Below are 18,797 nucleotides of genomic sequence, written 5' to 3' on the forward strand. Positions count from 1 at the left end.
TATCCCGACCCCCAGGTAACCCACAGTGGTGGCAGCGTGGTGGTGGTGGTGGTGGTGGTGGTGGCGGCAACGATAGTGGTGGCAGCAGCAACAGGAGCAGCAGGAGGGTGCATAGACACCTAAAATTCTGTAGAATAGAAACTTTCCTCTCCCATCAGAGGAGCTATGGTCCCGAGAGAATGGGCGAACCCCTGTTGACTTTTTCTCTCTGTACTCCTGCCACTTGTGCCCAAGCGTGGGTGTGATTATGAGAATTATGTAGCAGATGGTGATAACTAAAGCTCCAGCTTTCTAACCAGAAAAAAAAGGGGGGTGGCAGGGAACTGTGAAGGACCAGAGAGATTGCAGAAAGGAAGGAGCTCAGGAAAGTGACCTCATAAAGTTGTTTATGAACTCCTGGACTCACCCCCGAAATAAACATGCAGCATTTCATAGACTTTAAGAACTATGGGATAGACCACTGGGCTCCCAGATTGGCCACTGAATAGTGCACACATGATATTGATTTAAAAAGTACTTCAAAGTCTTTGAAAACACAACCGACATTGAAACTATAACCCACAGAAGACAGATCAGAACTTATAACCTAAACTATGTGGCAATAGCCTATTTAAACAAAAACATCAACATTTTCCATAAGATTTAAACAAGACCTAGAGTCTCATAACATGATATTCAAATTTTCCAAGATATGTTCCAAAATTACTTGCAATACAAAGAACCAGGAAAATCTTAACTTACATGAGAAAACATAATCAACAGACACCAACAACAAGTTGACATAGACATTACAATTATCTGAGATACTTAAAAGTAACTACTACAAAAGTACTCCAAGAAGTAAGGGCAAATACTCTTAAAACAAATGAATACATAGGAACTTCCATCAAAGAAATAGAAAATATAAAGAAGAACCAAATAGGAGTTCTGGTCAAAATGGCAAAGTAGGTAAACATTGTGCTTGCCTCCTCTCATGACCACATTAGAATTACAGCTAAATAATAAAACAATCAACCTGAAGAACCATCTGAAGGCTAGCTAAACAGAAGATCTGTAACTAAGGATATCAAGAAGAAGCCACATTGGGACTTATAGAAGGAGTGGAGATTCAAATCAGGCTGGAGCCACACCTATGTGTGGCAGTCAAGAATCCCGAGGGATATCATGGCTGTGAAGGTACCCCTTGAGGAGTGAGCGGTCTTAGCCCCATACCGGGCTCCCCGGCTCTAAGGGTATTGGTGCTGGGAAGAAGAATCCCCACAAAATCTGGCCATGAAAAACAGCAGGGATTCCATCGATCCTGGTGAGATGAAAGGCTGCAGGAAACCCAGGCATTCTTCTTAAAGGACCCACGCACAGACTCTCACTCCCAGGCACTCACCCTGGGTTCTGGAGTAGGGACAGAAGCTTGGGAAGTGCCAGTGACATATAGGGAGAGACTTAGTTGAGTGGCGAAGGCTGGAAGGGACAGCTGCCACTGTCCCTGGGTTGAGGAGTTCAACTGCTCTCCTGTGTGACCAGAGGTTAGACACCATCTTTCCTGTGTTAAGCCCTCCCCCAGCATCATCGAATCTGCTGGCTCCATCCTAGTGACTCCCTGAAACCTCGCCCCACCCGACTTGAGCACCACTGGAGGTTTCTTCAACCATGGGCGGCCAGTGTGCAGCCGGTGGTGGCTTACAATGTAATCTTTCTTGGACAACTCTCGGGGTTTGTGGGCCTCAGGGGGGGAGGCAATTGGCCTCAATGTGCTCTAAGCCTTTTGAGTGGCCCCAGGCTTAGCACTGGTGCTTAACCTGAATTTGCACTAACCTGGTGAACACCACTCACCCCACCCTGTTACTCCCTGAGACCTTGCCCTACCCAGCTCTCATACCGCTGGAGGCTTTTTCCACAGCTGACCATTACGGGCAGTTGCCAGGCAGCAGCAGGCCTCAGGGTGCCCCGGGCTTTTTGCGGAGTTGTCCCAGATCCAGTACTGGTGGATGCCAGCCTTAGTTCATAGTGTGGTCTCTCCCACTTGCCTCTTGGTCCAAAACAGGCCACTACAATCTGCAAATTGCTTTGTAGCTCCTACCAGGTAGCCCCAGGCCAGTCACAGGCAGCAGCTGAACTTGGCCTGCACGGGAGTCCCTTGCAAGAGGCCTCAAAACCAACAAAACTGATTTTGGGGGTTCAAGAGAACACCACCCAATTAGCCCCACAAGCAACACACACAAAGGGTAGTCTCAGCAGCCACCAGAGCCCACTGGGGTGAATCCCGCTCTATGGGGTCAGCCCCCTCACAGAAGCTAGTTTGCTGTGATCATGGCCAATTCTCACAGCCAGTAGGCTGAGGGTCGATCTCACCCACTGATATGCCAACAGTGATCAAGACTCACCTACAACAGGAGGGTACACACAGGCCATACAAGAAACACTCCTGGAGCACCCAGCTCAGGTAGACAGGGAGATTGTGCTACTGGGCCCTACAGGACACCTACTACATAAGGCTAGCCACCCTGACAAGAGTGAATGACATAGCAGATATACCTAATACATAGAAACAAACACAGAGAGGCAGCCAAAATAAAGAAACAAAGAAACGTGTCTCAATTAAAGAGCAGAAAAAGAACTAAATGAAATGGAGGCAAGAGATCTACCAGATACAGAGTTCAAAACACTGGTTAATCGGAATGCTTAAGGAACTTAGTGAGAACTTAAGGAACTTAGTGAGAATAGAGAGAACAAGGAATTAAGAACCTTTTTGAAGAAATAATGACAGAAAACTTCCCTAACCTGGTGAAGGAAATAAACATAAAAATCCAAAAAGTAAAAGAGTCCCAAACAAAATGAACTCAAAGATGCCCACACCAAAACACATCATAATTAAAATGCCAAAGGTTAAAGACAGAGAGAGAATCTTAAAAGCAGCAGGAGAAAGGCAGTTAGTTACCTACAAGGGAGTTCACATAAGACTGTCAGCTGATTTCTCAACGGGAACTTTGCAGGCCAGAAGGGATTGGAAACAAATATTCAAAGTGATGAAAGGCCAGGATCTACAACCAAGACTACTCTACCCAGAAAGTCTATCGATTAAAATTGAAGGTGAGAGAAAGAACTTTCCAGATAGGAAAAAGCTAAAGAAATCCATCACCACCAAACCAAGAAATGTTAAAGAAACTTCTTTAAGAAGAATAGGCAGGGGAGTGCGAGAGGGAGAACATAAATATGAATAATAAAATAGCAATAACTATGTACCTGTCAATAATCACTTTAAATATAAATAGATGAAATGCTCCGATCAAAAGACATAGGGTGGCTGAATAGATAAGAAAACAAGACCTATACATGTGCTATCTATAAGAGACCCACTTCAGATCAAATGAGACACACAGACTGAAAGTAAAGGAATGGAAAAAGATATTTTATGAAAATGAAAATGAGAAAAACCTGGGGTAGCAATATTTATTTTAGACAAAACAGACTTTAAAACAAAGGCAATAGTGAGAGACAAAGAAGGGCATTATATAATGACAAAAGGATGAATACAGAGGACAGAACCCTAGTAACCATATTCATACCCAATACAGGAGCACCTTCATATATAAAACAATTATTGACTGACATAAAGGGAGAGATCGACAGTAACATACTCATAGTAGGAGACTTTAACACCCCATTGACACCAATGGACAGATCTTCCAGACAGAAAATCAATGAGGAAACAGCAGCCTTAAGTGATACACTAGACCAAATGGATATAATTGATATTTTCAGAGCATTTCACTCCAAAGCAGCAGAATATATATTCTTATCAAGTGTATATGGAACATTTTCCAAGACAGACCACATGTTAGGCCACAAAACAAGTCTCAGTAAATTTAAGAAAATTGAAATCATATCAAGTATCTTCTCCACCAACAATGGTATGAAACTAGAAATCAACAACAAGAAAAAAAACAGAAATACACAAACACATGTGGACTAAATAATATGCTACGGAACAATGAATGGATTAACAATGAGATCAAAAAAGAAATCAAAAGATATCTTGAGACAAATGTAAACAAAAACACAACAACCCAGAATCTATGGGCCATGGCAAAAGCAGTCCTGAGAGGGAAATTTATAGCAATATGGGCCTACCTCAAGAAACAAGAAAAATCTCAAATAAACAATCTAATCTTATACCTAAAGGACCTAGAAAAAGGACAGCAAACAAAGCTCAAAGTGCTTAGAAGGAAGGAAATAATAAAGATCAGAGTGGAAATAAATAAAATAGAATCTAAAACAATGATACAAAGATCAATGAAACCAAAAGCTGGTTCTTTAAAAAGATAAACAAAATTGATAAATCTTTAACCAGATCCATCAAGAATAAAAAAGTGAAGACCCAAATAAATCAAATCAGAAATTAAAGAGAAGTGACAACTGACACCAAAGAAATATAAAAGATTATAAGAAAATACTACAATTATATGCCAACAAATTGGACAGTCTGGAAAAATGGATAATTTTCTAGAATGAACTTCCAACACTGAATCAAGAGGAAACAGAACATCTGAACTGACTGATTACTGCTAAAGAATCAGAATAAGTTAAAAAAAACCTCCCAATAAACAAACTCCTGGACCAGATGGCTTTACAGGTGAATGTTACTAAACACTGAGAAAAGAATTAACACCTATCCTTCTCAAGCTATTCCAAAAAACTCAAAAGAAAGTCTCCCAACCTCATTTTACAAGGCCACCATTATCCTGATTCCAAAGGCAGACAAAGAGGAAGGAAACTTGAAATATCAAGAATGAATAAAGAGCAAGAGAAATATTAAATATCTGGATAAATAATAGGTAATTCTTCTCTTCCTGAATTCTTTAAAATATGTATGGCAGCTAAAAGGAAGAATTATAACAATATCTGATGGAGTTTTCAATGTATGTAGATTTATTGCTTAAGACAATTACAACAAACAGTAGGAAGGGTAGAAAGACTTATAGGATGGTAAAACTCTATCCTCTACTTTCTGTTAGAGTCCTCAAGAGCACGCTCAGGTTCAACGATTTTTCTAGAAAGACTTACAGAACTCAGAAACAATATTATACTCTAGGTTACAGTTTATTACAACAAAATAATACAAATTAAAATCAGCAAGGGTAAAGATGCAAAGTAAAGAGTCCAGGAGAGACTAGGCAAAAGCTTCCAGGTGTCCTCTCCCAGTAGAGTTGTACAAACAGCACTTAATTCTCCCAGCAATAATGTATAACAACACATACATAGTATTACCAACCAGACTTTGTGTCCAGAATTTTTACTGGCGATTGGACACATAGTCATGAAGCACCTACATGACCGATGTTAGTTACTCAGTCTCCAGCCCCTCCAAGAGGTCAAACAGCTACAGGGTGGTCCAAAGCCCCCATATAAATCACATTGTTAGCATAAACTATCTAGAAAGGCCCAAGGCCCCAGGTATTAAAAAACACTTTTATTAGCCAGGATATTCCAGGAGTTTAGAGATTATCACCCATAAACTGACCAGGGCCAATCTTTTGAAATGTGCAGGGCTTGAACATTCCAAGCCTGCTGAGTTAATCCTTTACTGCATGTATCTAAACAGAATGTGACAAGTTATGTATGTGCCTTATAATCCCAGACCAATTACTAAAAATAAATATAAAAATATAGTCAGATACAATGGATAAATTAAATGGAACACTAAATTATGTTCGAATAACCCAAAAGAAGAAAGAAAATAGAAACAGAGTAATAAAAATCAGAGAGGAAAAAAACAGAACACAAATAATAAAAATAGAATCGATAATTACATTAGATGTAAATGTTCTAAATATACGAAAGTCAGAAATCATCAGATGGACATAAATGGATTTAGGAAGAATAAAAAAATGAGATTATATGTTGTCTAGAAGAAATTTACCTTAAATATAATTATATAGGTAGGGTAAAATAATGGATAGAAAGAACTAATCAAAAGAAAGCCAGCATGGCTATATTAATAACAAAGTGAATTTCAGAGCAAAGAAAATTACAGAGAGACACTACAAAATGACAAAAAGATCAATTCATAAAGAATATATAACAATCCTAAATGTAAATGCACCTAATAACAAAGTTTTGTGAAACAAAAACTGAAAGAATTGAAGGAGAAATAGGCAAATCCAAAATTATAGTTGGTTACTTCAATATTATTCTCTCAGTCATCAATAGAATTAGTAGACAGAAAATTAGCAAGGATATAAAATAACTGAACAACACCATCAGACAACTAAATCTATCTGACATTTATAGAACACTCAATCCAACAACAGATTGTACATTCTTTTCAAATACTTATGGAACATGCACTTAAATAAAGTATATCCTGGGTCATAAAACAAACCTTAATACCAGGAAAATCTACAAATGCTTGTAAATTAAACAGTACACTTCCAAATTCGACAAGGAAGCCTCAAGGGAAATTAGAAAATATTTTCAATGAACGAATGAATGAATATTGAATGAATATAAAAATAAAACCTATCAATATTTGTGGGATGAAGCTAAAGCAGTGCTTAGAAATGTTTAAAGCATTAAATGCTCATTTTAGAAAAGAAATCCCTAATTAGTAATCTAAGATTCCGCTTGGAGAAAAATAAATCCAATGCAAGCATAGGCAATGGGATAAAAAAGATAAGAACAGCATTCAATGAAATTGAAAACACAAAAACAATAAAGAAAATCAATAAAACAAAGAGGTCCTTCTTTTAAAAAATCAATGAAATTGATAAATCTCTAGCAAGATTGACAAAGAAAAGTCACAAATTATCAATATCACAAATGAGAAAGGGGATATTACTACAGACTGTGAAAATTACAAGACTAACAAGAGAATAATACAAAAAACTCTACACACATAAATTCAACAACTTAGATGAAATGGAGCTCTTCCATAAATTACCAAAACTCAATCAAGGTAAAACAGATAATCTGAATAGTCCCATAAATATTAAAAAATATTGAATTAGTAACTTAAAACTTTCTGAAAAAAAAATCTCCGGGTTCAGAATATTTCACTGACAAATTCTACCAAACAATTAAAGAAATAACACAAATCCTACACACTTTTTTCCAGAAAATAGAAGAAGAGGTAATACTTCTCAACTCAGTTTATGAGGCCAACATTACTCTGATACCAAAATCAGACAAAGACATTACAAGAAAAGAAAACAACATATGTTTTGAATAATTTTACAAGAATGCAAAATAAAATGTTAGCAAATGATATCTAGCTATATAAAAAAGAATACAGGACAACTAGTTAAATATGCAAAAATCAATGTAATCCATTATTATAAGTCTAAAAAAGAAAAATATGATCCTATCAATTTATGACCAAAATAATCGCTGGAAAAAATGCAACATTCATTCATGGCAAAACTTTCAGAAAACAAATAGAAAAAACGTTTCTTAACTTGATAAAAGAACTGTTATAGGCTGCACTGTATCCCACCAGAACTCACATGTTGAAGGCCTAACCTCTAATACTTAAGAATGTATCAGGAGATAGAGCCTTTAAAGAGGTGACTAATGAGGTAATTAAGGTGGGCCCTAATCCATCCTGAATGGTGTTCATACAGGAAGAGGAAATTTGGACACAGAGAAATACCAGGGATGTGTACACAGAGGAAAGACATGTGGAGACACAGAGAGAAAGCAGCCATGTACAAGCCAAGGAGAGAAGTCTCAGAAGAAACCAAATCTGCTGACACCTTGATCTTGGACTTTTGGGTTCAAAACCATGAGAAATAAATTTCTGTTCTGTAAGCCACTCACTCTGTAGTACTTTGTTATGGCAGCCCCAGCAAACTAATGTGGATATCTACAAAATAATACAAGATAATACAAGTACTTAAAATTAACATCATATTTAAGGGTGAAAGACTAAATGCTCCCCAACCCACCATCGTAAAATCAGCAAAAGGCAAGAATGTCTGTTCTTTCTCTAGTGTAGAAAGACATATGAAGAGAATTCAGTGATTTATCAAGATAATCTATTCCATACATGTTTTTCATCCACTCTACTCAATACCCCATGCCAGACCAACTCCAATACCAACTACACACACACACACACACACACACACACAAATCATATCTATTATAGGAATGTATTCATTAAAACTAATTTTCATCCAAATTATCAAAATAGTTGCCTCAATTCGATTTGAGTGTACAGAAGTAGTCTTGGGCATAATGGAGGAAGGGAGCAGGAAATCATATTATGAGATCTGCATAAAGGAAAATTTTTAAAGGATTAAAGAATTTCAGTGTGCTCATATATAAAAATTGCAATTCGTGCACCCCTGCCATGTTGTGGAGGGTCAGGGTACATTCAATGGATCTTTCTAATACCATTATGATCTCTAGTCATAATGTATTATCCATACCCTAATTAAAGAAGAATAAAATAGAATTATTTAAAAAGCATAAACCTTCTTAAAAACCTCAGTTTATGGCAGTTATTTGGAGATTTATTTTCTTCCCACATATAACATATCTGAGCAATTTGGAACTATTTCTACCAAGCCCCACTTCACAACTATTACAAAAAAAGGGTTTCATGCAAATGTGAAAATTACAACTGGAGACATTATATGTAGTCTACTTAACCTATATGATAGGGGAAGGCTATATGCCACCAAAAATAGACATGGAAAAGGGTATTTAAAAGAAAATAAAGATTATGTTCTGAGGTTGTGTTTTCCCCTGAGGCTCCTTAAACAATGCCTTTATCTATTCCCCATTTTCCAAATGTCTTCTCTAGCCATGTGGCAATAATTTAGCAGTATTATGTGCTGTCACTTCTGCATTAGTAAACACAGGACTTACTGAATAATTACAGAATAACCTCATAACGAAATGCAGTGAAGAATTCTAATTAAAATTTAATGTTGCTTAACAACTATTCTACTCTAAAATGAGAATTTTCCAGCCATGTATCCTAATGAGTTATCAGAATGCAGTACCCCAAAAAATGTACAAATGTGAAGGTAAACATAAAATATTACAACCAGTGGGCATGTGTGTGGGAACATTTATAATCATAATTAATATGCTACATTAAAAATTATTAAATATAAAAGCATATCAAAATGCTGTAACAACTACAAAACAAGATTTTTTTTTTTGAAAGCTCATAAAAGCCTCTTTCCCTTTGAAAGGGTGGGGGGAATCGTAAATTATTCTCCAATACAGGAGTTAAAAGCTGTCTTCTTTGGAACATGGTACAAATACATATTAAACTAAGAATGTCCACATCTTCTTATAAAAGCAGACCTAAAAGAAAACTTACTATGTAATCTAGGAAACAAGGTCTTTCATTTACCTTATTCTTATAAAAATCTGCCAAGAGGGGTATCCCACCCATATTCTATTGTTCTATTGCCTTCATCTGTACAATTTCCTTTTGAACATTTATGTAAATCTCTTTGATGTTGACCAATTGAACATGGTGAATGATGAAAATCTATTACCCAACCCTTTCTTCATATCACAGGAATATGATATGAGTATTCACAATCCTACCTTTTCCCTTTACATTGCTGGAATAAACAGATCCAATCCATTTCATTTTTAGAGAAGGCCCATCCCCTAACTCTTCCACCATTACCTGCTGAAATCTGCTATAGCTTCTCCTTATGCGTCTGTAAAACAATTTATGTTGCTACTTCTATTCATAAGGCCTAATTAATGCCCTTTTGGGTATAAAATTTTAAATACAGTGATGTTGAGCCCAGTGAGGATATTGCCTATGGAATTCTGCAAAATATGCTCCTGTTTTGCATTTCCTATCTGCTTTTTCTCCAAGCTGCAGAGCTAACATAAGTATTACCATTGACGAATTTGAAGGCTTCATTTCCATTACCCCAACTCTTGTTATTAGGATTGTGGGCCCACCTCACTGACCCTGAGTCTCGATATCACCCTCCACAAAATTCTACACTCACTTATAGTAGAAGTTGTTGATGCTATTGATAAAGAGATTTGTTTACAGGTGATTGCAACAAGATATATTGAGACCTTTTCTTCCCTGTCTATACAAAATAAGTAGAAGAGATACCATCTCTTAGCTTTTTGGGGATTCCCTTTGGCCAAGGCCATGTATAAAACAAGGCTAAAATCTCTGGGAACTTCTGCTAAACAGCCTGCATAGGCTGAGAGGAGAGGGAAGGAAAAGGAGGAGACACCTAGGGCCTCCCTCAGACACCTCCTATTCCAGGCCCATAACTTTGCCGTGCTGCAAGGGCTTTCCATCTGTGTGCAGGAAATTGTGTATCATGCAGAACCAATGTGGCGCTGACCTCTGTTCAGTCACCGGACACTACAAATGTTTGTTGAGAAGTGATGAGACTCCTCCTGCTGTCCCTTAAAGAACAAGAAATAACTTCATTCGGCAGTTTTTTAGGGAGATAGAGCTCCAGGACACAAGCTTTGGAGTCAGACAGCCTTGTGTTTGTATCTCAGCTCTGCTGCTTCTTAGTTGTGTTACCATGAGCAATTTGCTCTGAGCCTCGGTTTCATCACCTACAATTAGTGACTAATAATTCTCACCTCACAAGATTATTGTAAGAAATAAATATGCAATATATGATAAGCACTTGGCATGGTGACCGAATCAAGTATTCAATTTGCCACAGCTGCTATCATTACTACTACTGCTCCCTATTCATGCTATCTTTCTCCACAAGTAGCAACACCTTCTAACTTCTGTCATAACAACGCCAATCTTCCCAAGAAAAATTTTCAAGACATCTTTGCCTCTTACTCCACCCTCAGTCCCCACATCCAAAGAATCACCAAGTCTTATCAATCCATCCAACCCTCTAGTTCATACCTTCATTACCTCTCACCTGGACATTCACTCAGTAAATGTTTATTAGGGTATCTACTACGTGCTGGGCGTGGTGAAAAATGCAAACATATGTAATACCTCAAAATAATCAAAATACTTACAATCTGGCGGTGGGGTGGGGAAGTACAGACATTTAGACAGTTAACTAGAATGCAAGGTCAAATGAAACAAAATAGAATATATAGGAAGGTTTCAGACATATATGATTCAACAAAAAAATAAGATATATAGGAAGGTTTCACAGAGGCATTACCCTTTGAGGTGAAATTTGAACAAGGAATAAAAAGAAGAAAAAAAGACATCTGTCTTAGAAAACAGCATGAGCCAATGCAAGGCCTCAGGAAATGCATCATGTGGAAAGATGTGTGGTACAGTGGGACTGAAGGATGGAGTGAGAAGGACAGAGCAGCAGCTAAAGATGGAAGCACTGGGAGGATGGTATTCGAGGGGCAAGAGCATAGATGTCAGGCAGCTCTCCTTCAAATTCTGCCTCTACTCCTAAAGGTCGTGCAGCCCTAAACAAATTATTTTGCCTGAGACTCAAGTTTCTTCATTTATAAAATATAAATATCTACCTCATAAAGTTCTCATGAGGAGCAAATTAAATAATATATATAGAAAATTTTGCACAGTCCCTGGAATATAGCTTGGAATCTGGAATATGGAATATGGCTTGTAGTTATTGTTTTCATAGGTGGCTGTTACAGACTAAATGTTCGTGACCCCCAAATTAATATTTTGAAGCCCTACCCCACAGTGTGGCTAAGCCTCTAAGGAAATAAATAAGGTTATATGAGGTAAAAAAAAATTGGGTCCTTGATCTGATAAAATTTGAGTCCTTATAAGAAGAGAAACCAGAGAGCTCACTGTGCCTGCCACTCTGCCCAACCTCCCCTTGAGCAGGCACCAAGGAAACCACAGTAGGTATGTAGCAAGAAGGTGGCTGTCTTCAAGCCTAGAAGAGAGTCCTTACCAGAAAATGAATCGACTAGAACCTTGACCTTGGACTTCTGGCTTCCAGAAAGGTGAGAAAATAAATTTCAGTTGTTTAAGCTCCCCAGTCTGTGGTATTTTGTTATGGCAACCTGAGCTAATATAGAGGTCTTAAATGCCAGGTTAAGAGGTTAGTTCTTTACTTTGTGGGCGATGGAGAAGAATTAAAAATTTCTGAGGAGGCAAGAACAACATTTAGATCTGTCTGAGAGTTGAAGACTGATGGGAAGACCCCCCTCATTGACCTCGTGCATCCTATCTTTGCCTTTTTCTATCCATTTATGACACTCTAACAGCCCCAGTATTGTTCATCACCTCTGCTTCCCTAGCCTACTACTTTTTTTTTCTTTTAATTGCCTACAGCACCTGGTATTCCTAGGTCTCTCATCCAAGTACTAACCAGGCCTGACCTTGCTTAGCTTCCGAGATCAGAAGAGATCGGGCATGTTCAGGATGGCATGGCTGTAGACAGCCCACTACTTTCTTTAGCTGAGATCAGACCCTGGGTTGTATCACATTCGTGCCTCTATTCAAGCTGCTCTTCCTATAAGAATACCCATTCCCGTTGCTCTTAATCGACATTCAGTTTGTCCTTTAAGACCAGTGCCCATGCCTCTTCCCCAGGTAGCCTCCCCTCCTCTGTACCTCTGTTCATACACTCTGGTGTGTCACAGTGATTAACCTCTAATAGTCTAATTAATTTTGTTTATATCTCCTCTACTAAACTGTAATGACCTGAGGTCAATTTTTGTGGCTTTCACATTACATGGCACAGAAAAGAATTTGAAGAGGGTACAGGGAGAAATTCATAAAGTCAGGAGACAGCAAATCTAGGCTTGCATAAGGGAAGGGGAGAGACAGCCTGGAAGAGAAAGAGATTTGAGGAAATAGACTTGTTTAAGAGGAAACCGGAGTCATTGATGTAGCTTGATAGCTCGCCTGCAATTCCCCAATTCCCTATAGAGTCTTCATCTCTCATTACCCTCCCATGCAAAGGAATCCTCTGCAGTGCAGGGTGAGATACTGGATGTGAAAGATGATTAATGAGTAGCAATATTCATAATCATAGCTAACATCTGTGAAAGATCTGGCAGCAGGCATTGGGCTACAATATGGATTTTCAGTATTATGTACTATGTTCTTTTTTAGTACAGAAATACATGTCTTTCTTTAGGGATAATATTATCATTTGGGTGTTTTTTTAATCTAAAATCTCATTCTGAGACTTATTCAAATAATTACATGCTGTATTAAAATAATGATTCCAGTCAAAAAGCATTCATTTAGAAAGTTTTCTAACCATATCCTTCCCCTAAGACCCATGGTCCATTATCTAATTGTGGTTCTAATTCCCATTTTCTGGATTATTAATGAGGGCAAGCAACTTTTCTCATGTCATTAGTCATTTATATTTGCCCTAGCGGTCTGTCAGTCACTAGGAACAACTGGTAGAGAGTGTGGAAGGGGGACTTGGGGAAAGTGATACAAGGAGGGAGGCTACCACAACCAGCCCAAAGCCCCCAGCTTGGACCTGGCTGCCTACTTCTCCCGAGGCTCAATTCCATCCCTTTTCCTCTTCTCTATTCCTCCATGGCGAGCCCCCAACGCTCTCAGGATATTTTAACTAAAAAATTCCCACTAATTCGACCTGAGGATTCTTAAGCCCTAAGAACAAAAGATCTACAGTTGCCATCCTGGTCCACCCACAGCATCTTAGGACGTTTATTTTTTAAGACAGAGATTTCTGGTCACATGAAACAAATACACACATTACCAGTATTATCAATTTGCTTTAATGTTTGCAGTTACTACACCCATGGTTCATTCGCTGAGGCCCTTTGCTGAGAACTTTACCTGCATTATCTATTTCGGTCCTCGTGGAGAGAAGTACTGAGTAATTACTATCTCATTTAGCAACAGGAAAGGGAGTAAGGGTAGGGTAGGAAAGGGTAGGGTCAGGAATTCAGCTTTAGATGGCCCAGAACACTGACAGTTGTTTTAATTTTGATACAAGCAAAGTAAATTTTGCTATTTGCCCCCATCCAGCCGAAGTAAGAAAGGGGTAGTCTTATTTATTTTAATCAGTATGTCACTGACTTAACTGCGCCTCAGAGGCCTTTAGCACTAGCAAAGCATAATTCCTAGAAATTCAGGAATGACAGTGAGACTGGCATTGTGGGCCTAAGCCATGATGCCACAGGGGCACTAAGAGCAGATGGCTCATATCACGTCTCGCGCCCTGCCTAGAGAAGGCAACTTTTCTTTTTAGGCCGACTTGCAGAGTCTGGACCTGACATTCATTTCATTATATTGTTCAAGTAAAATAAAACTGCTCCCAGTAATACAATCACTTTCTTATTTTTTTTAAAATCTTTATTTTTATTGCAATAGCAAATAAACCACATACTCACTGTTGCTGTGCACACCGACAGCTTTCTACTGGGAGCTCCTCTAGCCCCCGGCCTGCAGGCTTTCTCTGTCTGCACAAATGAGCTCACCACTGTGCAGGGCAGGCCAGAGAGCCGATCAACCACTGCCCCAGACAAATGGGAGATGTGGTGAGTAACCTAGCCTCCTCAGCCCTCAGGTGCAATAATCTGAGGTGTGTTCTACACAGTCTTCAGAGGCCCACAGCAGGATTTGACCCCAGTTGTCCCTAGCAGCAATAGGTTGGTCTCTCAAGTCCCTCTCCCATTCAGAGTTTTATGAGATCACCCCCAAATAAGCTATTTGTGTGTTAAATCCCCATATGCATGTGGGGAAACCAAACTAAGACAATGCCCAGGTATTAGTCAGTTTAGGCTGCCATAACAAAGTACCACAGACTGGCATAGGCTTAAACAACAGAAATTTATTTTTTCACAATTCTGGAGATTAGAAGTGTCGGCAGGGTTGATTTCTTCTAAGGCCTCTCTGCTTGGCTTGTAGATGGTCATCTTCTCCCTCTCTCTTTACATGATCTTTCCTCTGTGTGTGTCTGTGTCTTAATCTCCTCTTCTTGAAGGACATCAGCCATACTGGACTAGGGCCCATCCATATCATCTCATTTAATGTATTAATTCTTTAAAGGCCCTATCTCCAAATACAGTCACACCCTGAGGTACTGGGAGTTAAGACTTCAACAAAGGAATTTGGAGTGGAGGCGGGAACACAGTTCAGCCCATAACAGCCCATAATAACCAAAACACAAATAAGTAAAGGTATAAAGTTAAAACATGTGAGCTCCTCCAATCCAACCTCCAACCTCCTCTGAAGGAAAAATAAGAGAGAAAAGACCTATTGTGTATATCCTTTAAGCTCTCTTTCTATGTCTAGGAGGAATGATGTTACAATGACAAACTCAGATGTAAAGAAAACATCAATTTCCTTGTTTTCTTTGATCCAATTTAAGTGAGAAATCTTGCACTGGAAAATTCAATCTCAGCCGATCCTAGACTCATTTCCCTTCCTTAGATCAGCCAAGAATCAAGACTTACGAGATTCAAGAAAACATGAACAGTCTTCACCTTCAGTCCATTGTGGTCATTGCTTATGTCTCCAGGTCCAGCTGCTCAAAGACAGGAAGCTTCCATGGTGGGCTTGGGTGCTACATTCTGGGTGCCTCAGTATCCAGGATCCAGTCTTACAGATACATCCAATTCCTTCTGAGGTCCTACCAGGAGGCAATAGAGAGACAGAAGCAATCGAAAGCATGGCCTGGGAGGTTGGACCACTGGGCCCAGTCCCAGCTCTATGTTTTGAGAGTTTTTTTCACCTTGGGCAAGGTGCTTCATCTCTCCATGGTTCAGTTTCCTCATCTGAGAAGTTTTGAATAAAAATAGTCTCTATTTCATGACTAATACTCATATTTATCCATTTAATCATTACAATAAATCTTATATATTTCAGATGAGGAAAATAAAACCTTTACCCAAGGTCACACAGCTAGTTAGTGGCAAAGCTAGGATTTATACCCAACTCTCTGACAACTGGAATTAGCCTCATGGAACCAATTAAAATCAGGAAGTTGATCTAAAAGTTAAGTATATTCTATTTTTGTCTAATACAATTTTATTACTAGACCATGAGAATCTGTGATGATGAGAAATTCCAAGAAAATTATGTCAAATATTTACTATAAATACATGCTCTTGTTGACTTGGCCCAACCAGTGGTCCAGACAAGCCCAGTAGGCTGTGGTGAGATGTTGGTTGCCAATCTGCACAGGCTGGCTGCTACCTTGGCTTCCAGGGACACACTTCTTTTCTGGAGGCATAAAGCAGCTATTGGCATTAAGAGATTTGCCGCCGGTCAGGAATTTAACCTAGAATTTAACCTAGTTCCCTTAATTCCAAATCTACTACATCCTAGGGTGACCAACTGATCTTGGTTTACCTGGGACTGTCTCAGTTTTAGCATTGAAAGTCCTACATCCTAGGACACCCCTCATTCCTGGGCATACCAGGATGGTTGATCACCCTTAGTTTCTCATATTCAAGGGATGGAGATGAAAGATCAGGGGTGACTAGAACAAGAGAGAAAGAACAGATGACCTTTTTTTTTATAAGGGCTGGGTCAGATTTGATGATTTCTGAGGTTGTTTCCAGTCTAATCAGTGCAAAGAAGCAAAGATGTTGTCAACTCCTTGAATGTAAATTTTGCAATTTAGTAAGCTGGTAAAAAAGTGACACCAAACATGAAAAAAATAATAACTCTGGTAATACTCCAAGAGAGGCCAAGTAAAACATAGTAGAAGATGAAGAGAAGATAACTCAAGAAAGCTGTCCTCACACCTCCAGACAGAATAGACCCTGCCCTCTTTCTCACACTGTACTCTACGGTCACACCTAAAATTGCCCTTTGAACTTATTTGCATGTTTCTTTTCCTTACTGGACACCAAAGTTCCTTGATAGACTGAGTCTTATTTATCATTGAAGACCCTGGCACAGAATGGGTATTTATTAATTGTTGGTTGATTAAATGAACAAATAAACACTTTTTTCCCTCCTGTATTTCACTCACAATACATTTTGCTACCAAAACCAGCATTACCTTTAATAGGTATTATGAATATCTTGACAAGTATTTTATGTAGTGAGTGGTATCTTCCATAGTAATAAAACGAATCCTATTACTATTAGAATTATTGATTACTGATGCCCTTTCCCCTCTTGCATTTATGGTAAATCTACACTATATATTTCCATTTGAATAATGCAAGATCTAGCTGCATTATTATCACACATTGTACCCATTCCTTAGCTGGGAGTGGTTCTGTTGCTTCAAACTATATATCTAATCCAATATATAGAATCCTGTGCCTCTAAGGTTTTCCAATGTGTTTGTTGGATCTGTCCAACATTTACTAAGCACCTACTGAATATTTTGTATGAATACTACTAATTTATTCAACAAATTGCTTATTGAATGTTCTAGGACTAATGAGAAAAGCAGAGTAATATTATATAATCTCTACCTTCAAGGAATTTCTGATCTACTGGAAGAGATAAGAATTGTATGTATATGAAAAAATAACTAATAATAGACCTCAACTATAGCAGTACATTTAATGTGCCAAATGAGTGACACAGAAATAAATGACAATACCCTTGATTATCATTATTTTACTTGCCTTTCCCATCATACCGTGAGTGCCTTGAGAATACAATATTTTGTAATCTTAGCACCTGCTTTTCAAGAGACATCTGCTTTTTAATAAATTTCCCAGGTGATTCTGATGCACAATGAAGTTAAAGAATCACTAGTATGGACAAAAGGGAGGGATTGAGGGATTGGGAACAAGAACGTGTCATGATAGAGGTGGTTCGATGAAGATTCATCTAGTAGAGTGCAAGATGGAGAACAGCATGGAGAAACTGAAGATGAAGGGATACAGAATGAAAGCAAGTGCATTTTTCCATGCATGAAACATTAAGAATAGTGTGAAGTGAAAGAACGGAGTGGGCATAGAAAACAATGAGCAAGAGGAATCACCAAACTTGGTTATTGAGTGTTTGCTAGGAAAGAAGAGGAGGAATGAAAGTAACTTCAATATTTCTAACTTAAGGAACTGAAATAATCATAACAATAACAGCTAACATGTATAACCCCTGTGGCCTAGCTACCTCAACAACCATGCCCGACCCTCTTCCTTTTTGCTTGTTTCCCATTACAGAAGGAAAAAACTAGACAGTCACTTTTCTGGCCTCTTTCACAGACAAGGGTGGACATGTGACTTCATCTTGGCAATCAGATGTAGGGAGAAGCTCCTAGGAAATCTTTTGCTTTCCTGATGAAAGAATCAGTTGATGCAGGCCCTGCCCTTCTCCCTTCTTTCCTGCCTTGAATATGGATGTGATACCTAAAGCTGCAACAGCCTGGTCACCATAATGTGATAACCATGATGAAGGATGTGTTATTATTATCCCCATTATACGGATGAGATAATTAAGGCACCAAAAAGTCAAATAACTTGCCCAGGTCTACACACCTACTAACACAGCAGGGATTTGAAACCAGGTTGTCAGTCTCCCAACCCTCACTCTTAACCATTACATATCCAGTCTCTCAATAACAGTAATGGTGACAGCATAGATAGAAATAAGGATGTCAGGAACTGGTGCTAACAACTGGAAATGTCCATCAGGCACTTAGAAATTCGAAGTCTGAAGCATGCAAATATAAAGGGTATTATTTAGAACAAGGAGCCAACTGCATTGAAATAGAGTTGATTTAGAGACCATAAAAGTTCCAAATTCTCCTCATCTGTATACAAGGTAAGTTGAACATCACTTTATGTGCAGCAATCCTAGCTTGGCCTGAATAATAATACTTTGTTGACAGAATATCTTTATCAAAAAGCCGGCCCCCTGGTTAGTGCAGAATTTAAGTTCTGCCAATGAGTATATCGTATAAAGGGATGTTGTGAAGTGG

At 38.6% G+C, this 18,797-nt stretch overlaps 1 protein-coding gene and 1 pseudogene across 9 annotated transcripts in view; both read right to left on the bottom strand.

Moving 5' to 3' along the window:
- The window catches only part of RMI1 (RecQ mediated genome instability 1), a 226,723-nt gene that overhangs the window by 176,889 nt on the left and 31,037 nt on the right, over positions 1 to 18,797 (bottom strand). For 8 of the 9 annotated variants that reach the window (XR_005655580.1, XR_005655573.1, XR_005655575.1 and 5 more), the window contains one exon: positions 15,391 to 15,536. The exons of the other annotated variant lie outside the window; for it this stretch is intronic. The gene's annotated coding sequence lies outside the window, so the exon portion shown is untranslated. The remainder of the gene's footprint in view (positions 1 to 15,390; positions 15,537 to 18,797) is intronic. 9 annotated transcript variants of the gene reach the window in all.
- On the bottom strand, positions 12,239 to 12,354 carry LOC120612980 (uncharacterized; annotated as a pseudogene).

The sequence above is a fragment of the Pteropus medius genome, unplaced genomic scaffold (genome assembly GCF_902729225.1).
Source record: "Pteropus medius unplaced genomic scaffold, Ma_sr-lr_union100, whole genome shotgun sequence".
In the NCBI taxonomy this organism is placed as follows: Eukaryota; Metazoa; Chordata; class Mammalia; order Chiroptera; family Pteropodidae; genus Pteropus; species Pteropus medius.